Source organism: Alosa pseudoharengus, unplaced genomic scaffold, assembly GCF_046254945.1.
Source record: "Alosa pseudoharengus isolate Yale_2024_CS ecotype anadromous, Long Island Sound unplaced genomic scaffold, YU_APseudo_1.1 YU_APseudo_1.1_scf_2, whole genome shotgun sequence".
Taxonomy (NCBI): domain Eukaryota; kingdom Metazoa; phylum Chordata; class Actinopteri; order Clupeiformes; family Clupeidae; genus Alosa; species Alosa pseudoharengus.
The window spans coordinates 10,543,097-10,549,096 of record NW_027468663.1 but is presented as its reverse complement, the minus strand read 5'-3'; positions in this window follow the sequence as shown (position 1 = coordinate 10,549,096).

Below are 6,000 nucleotides of genomic sequence, written 5' to 3'. Positions count from 1 at the left end.
AATAATTTTGCGGTTGCGGGCGGGAGCGGAAGAGAGTGTTGCGGGAGCGGGACAGAAAATGTAGTCCCTTGCAGACCTCTAGTCCCAAGTCAATAACCCAATTTCATAAAACAGTAATGATAACCTTCAATTTAACAAATGAGTATCGGGACGTGACTTTACTTGAGGGTACACAAAAATGGTAAGTAATGATGAACTCCAATTGAACAAATGCTTATTAGTGAAGTTATGTTAAGTGAACAAATGACTATCAGCAGCCTACATGACTTTACTTCGCGGTACACAAAAGCGGTAAGTAAAGATGATTTCTTGATGAATCATTAGTGGTGGATTTTATCGTTTGTTCTCATGACACAGTTTGCATCGTTCAGTTCGCCAAGATGATTTGTTCTGAATCGTTCGTTCATTCGTTGGTTCAGTCGCATTTCCGGTACAACGTAGTTCATCGGTGAATCATGGAATGCAGGTTCTCAGCTCCTCGTTCGTGCAAACGGTCAACACAACACTGTAATTGTAGCGGCAAATATATAGCTGCAACTTCATGATTATGTGTAGGCTACTTTTAGATAAAGCAGCAGTAGCTAATGTGTTCATTCACCTTGACATTAAATTGACATATTGAAGGTAAATAGAGTAGACTACGGCTAGATCAGCTAATTTTTAAAAAAAAAATGTGTTCATTTATAAAGGAACAAAGACCCAGTATGCCGACAAACATGTTTAAAGGCTTGGCAGAAAGATTATATTGATGAAAAGGTTTCAAGTCCCCATTTTGCTTAGGCTACAGAGCCATAATCACTCTGCTTCTAGCCAAGAACGAGTGACTGACTGAATGAGAACGACAGACCGAAGTGAAACAGGTGGGGGGTCTTGGCGTGAGAACGAATGAGGCAGATTGATAAGACATTTATTAACCTGGCATGACAGAAAATACAAAGACAGCATGCATTTACCATTAGACAGATATTTAAATGTAAATGCCAATATTGAAATGTAATACGGAATTGTTAATGTAAACCATTATCGTTATTTTTTTTATCGTATGCTCTCCCACAGACTCCAGGTGCCTGAGGAGATTTAATAGTTGAGTTCAGTATGTACACATTAGGAATTCATCATTTATAACAAAGGAAAACACACTGATAACACATACTAAATAAGAGAATTAATGAGGAAAAGGATATTTGTTAATCATTAAGTAATGTTGAAAACATACTTAATAATGATGAATTAAGTATTTGTTAATGCTTAACTAATGCTTAATCAGTAGAGACGCTACTAGCTTAATTATATTTGTCAGTAGCTTGGCAGTAACGTCTCTATTTACAAAACCAAATAACTTTTCAGTAGCTAAGCTCTTTTATTGATCAAGTAGTGCAGTAGCGTCCTCGAAAGCTCATTTCTCCTGGACATTTCTGACATTTCACACATAACAGCCTTTCCCTGCAGCCATCAAACACATAAATTAGGAAAACAGGATGTTTCTGTGTCAACGACAACACGCCGGGTACAAGCGCATGCGTAGGCAAACAGACTTATGTTCACGGTGACGACACACCATAGACAGCAACACACATACAGACAGACACCGGAGGGAAAAGACAGAATGGCAGAGAGCCCAAGATCCGTTGAAGAGCATAGACATGTTACACCATGGCCATACCTTCAAACGTAGGCTACGTCACTTTAGTCGAGACCAACAAAAATAAATATATTTTCAGATGCCTTCTGTGTAATCCAAAGAAAAAGTTCCTGTCGACGTCAACGACATCCAACACAAACATACGAACACACGTTCAGGTGACAGAATTTTATTGAACTACCGTTTTCCCATTTTGCATCAATGAATGAAATTAAGCTTAAATCAGCGAACAAAACGAATTAAGTAGGAAAGAGGTGGGAGAATGGAATAATTGATGAAGTTCAAACAGTTAGATAACTCATGCCAATTATATTTTAGCCTTTATTTGACTGACAGTTGTGTTGATCACTAAAATTGCATTGACTTGGCATGCAGTTTGATTAACTGAAAGTAGCTACAAATGTAGCTTATCAAGCTACTTTTGACAGTTTGTAACTTAGCTTGCTACATTTGTATGGGTGGTAGCAGAGAATGTCTAATAGGAAGAGAATTGGCACTGTCTGGTTACTTCCGGACTTGTTGTTTCTGGACTGGTTGCAGTTCCTCCTAGATTCCACTTGAGGGCGCTCGCATGCGAGAATGCGCAGAATGCATGGAGGTCTATGGAGCTTTACCCCTCAATTTCTCTGGAAATCATTTTTTGAGTGGTAATTTGAATGTTGCATTCTATAGGGGAGGCAAAAAAATACGCACTGTTGATTATTATATTTATATTTAAGTCACGTAATTCCAAATATGATGTCAATGACGTCATTCATTAGCACAATGCTAGCGTATTATGGGCAACATTGACCCAACCTGTAAGAAATGAAAACGACATAAGTACTCGTTCATTCAACTGTAGATCTAAAATCTATACTGAACTTGCATAAACTACAATAAAATCGTTGATTCTTCCACGACAAGCAGGTGAAAGAGATACATTTAGCCGTCTAGCTCCATAGACCCCCATTCAATCTGCGCTCGCCCGCGATCACCCCAAGGGGAATTCTAAAGAAACTGCAACCAATTTCGATACAATGGGGCTTACTGCTTGATTCAGTTTCCCATTGTGAAGGTTCTTTAGAACGTGCAATTAAAAATCGGTTATTTGCACGGCTATGAAGTAGTTCCATTTTTTTTACCTTCTTAGGCCTACATATTTTGTATCAATTCGCCCGAGTTCTTTAGACCGTTCAGTGAAAATTACCGTTAGAAAAGGAAAAACAGCAAAGAAACACCGCTGCGCTGAATATGCCTGATTACGGCCTACCAGAAATTACTTTCAATGAACTTCACCATCAATGGGAACGTGCAGTGCGATGTACAAAAAATGAAAATGTCTTATTTTGATTCCATCAATGTTTTGACTGTTTTATATGTACAGTAGCCTAGGTGGTAGACCCGCTGGTTAGTGTTCCAGCGTAGCAACCATTCATGTGGGACTATAGTAACAGTTTGAAATGAATACTTATTTAACAGCATTAACTATCCAAATGAGATACCAAAAAATGTAAAATGAACTTAATATTTAACATGTTGTTAACAGTAGAATAAGCAGGATAATGGACTTCACTCCATTAGATTATCCGAAAAATAAACACACTACGAGGTGGAACGGCCACTGTGCGTCGTGGCCGCATTACAACCTCGAACATGCGTTTATTTTCGGATAATCTAATGTAGTGTCGTCCATTATCCCTTACGTAGCTGGTAGCTTAGCTCACTAATGCCTCCAATTACCACCACTTTCGTTCGAAAATTCTAAAACAATGATGTTTTTTAATACTTAAAAATAACATTTGATAAATGAACCTTACATTTTTCAGTAGCCATAGGTGTGTAGATTTGAACCAAATCTGGTTTGGTTCTTACCAGGGCTTTTACTGCCTGAAATATCCGATTTTGTTTACCACGCTCGGAGGTTAGTGCTGGCCTGGTGGGTCGCCTATTTATGCCATTTCAATGGCACATGAACGGTTAGACCGAGAATTCTCGTCATGAAATTAAAATTCCACTGGAGCTCCAAGCGGATTTGTACACGCATTCTTACAACACTGTTTACAGCTCATCGAGTCACGGTAAAATTAAATTTTTGGTACATAGCTAATTTAGATACACCTATGGTGTGGGTGCTTGCGTTTCTTTAGGAATCCGCCGTCTTGGTTTGTATAGAAATGGATATTAAGTGACACATACACGCAAGACGGTGGAAATACGGGACCGGCGGTAATAGGGGGAGTTCCGATACAGATATCAAGTAGCTTGCCTATCACTGTACTTAACCCTTGTACCCTTAAATCTTGAGAAGTACAATGACTGTCTTTGGATGTTAAAGAGGCTACTTAGACTTTGGCAGCAATGTTTTAAACCCTGCCATGCACGCAAGTGTAAACACGAGCAGCATAGCTGCGTGCCTGCCTGCTTTCAGCGCAACCACTATCGTAAAGTTGTGTAGTTACAGTGCATGAAAATGCACTGTACTGTTCTTCCTAGGCTTCTTCTTATTACAGTGCATGAAAATGCACTGTACTGTTCTTCCTAGGCTTCTTATTCTTCTTCTTCTAACGCAATTAATGCAGCTTCAACCGCTTAACGTAGAAACTTCATTCAAACTATGTTACGTAGGTCTTACTTAGGACATGGGTGCTTTGTATTTTTCAGCTTTGTAACTTTTATACTTTTTAAACTATTAATTAAAAACTGTTCAAAATTTCCCCATAGACTTAACATGGGCTGATGACATCACAATAGAGCCGATGCAATAAAGCTGCATCAACTGCCAGTCTCAGGCTTTAAGCATACAAACTGGCCCTATTAAGACTACACATCCTGTTCAACTGCTTCCTCTGCCAAAAACTGTTTCAAAATAAAAGTCCTCACTACAATATTTCACTGTTAAACAATTTAACCCTTTAAACTACTGAACTTTTATCTGTTCAGCCATTGTAACTGTTACTTGTCATCAACTATGACTCCTACCCACTGTAGCTAGTTAGCTAAGATAGCTAAGTAACTTGGTTAGCATAGTTAGCATGCTAGCATGTTAACATGCTAGTTAGCATGCTAGTTAGCATTTTTAGCAAAACTGTTAAAAACGATTAGCTAAGTTAGCTAAGTCACATGGTTAGCATAGTTAGCATGCTAACATGTTAGCATGCTAGTTAGCATTTTTTGCAAAACTGCTAAAAATGATTAGCTAAGTTAGCTAAGTCATATGGTTAGCATAGTTAGCATGCTAGCATGTTAACATGCTAGTTAGCATTTTTTAGCAAAACTGCTAAAAATGATTAGCTAAGTTAGCTAAGTCACATGGTTAGCATGTTAGCATGCTAGCATGCTAGTTAGCATTACTGTTAAAAATGATAAGCGAAGTTAGCTAAGTCACATGGTTAACATAATTAGCATGTTAGCATGTTAATTAGCATAGTTATCATAACTAATAAAAATTATTAGCTAGGTTAGCTAAGTCATATGGTTAGCATAGTTAACATTTTAATATTGTTAGCATGCTAGTTAGCATAGTTACTTGGTTACCATTATTATCTTTAACATAGTTAGCATAACTACTAGCAAACATTGGAGCCATTCCAACTGTTAGTTATCGTCAACTATCTGCCTAAATGATTTAACCATTTCAATTATCAACCTATTTAACTGTTCAGTCATTCCAACTATAGTAAACCTTATCTACCAAGCAAATAATTTAACCATATGAACTCATCATATTTTTGCATTTTCATGCACTGTATTTCCTTCAGGAAATGCTTTTCTAGTTCTTCTTCTTCTTCTAACGCATTTAATGCAGCTTCAACCGTTTAACGTAGAAACTTCATTCAAACTTTGTTACGTAGGTCTTACTTGGGATAAGAGTGCTATGTATTTTTCATCTTTGTAACTTTTATACTTTTTAAACTATTAATTAAAAACTATCAAAATTTCCCCATTGACTTAACATTGCCCTTTATGACATCACAGCAATTAGAATCCTGTGGCAGGTGTTCGGGCCACCTGGATCAACTGCCACTTTCAGGCTTTAAGCATACAAACTGGCCCTATTAAGACTACACATCCTGTTCAACTGCTTCCTCTGCCAAAAACTGTTTCAAAATAAAAGTCCTCACTACAATATTTCACTGTTAAACAATTTAACCCTTTAAACTACTGAACTTTTTAACTGTTCAGCCATTGTAACTGTTACTTGTCATCAACTATGACTCCTACCCACTGTAGCTAGTTAGCATGGTTAGCATGTTAGCATGCTAGCACGCTAGCATGTTAGCATGCTAATTAGCATTTTTAGCAAAACTGCTAAAAATGATTAGCTAAGTTAGCTAAGTCACATGGTTAGCATAGTTAGCATGCTAACATGTTAGCAT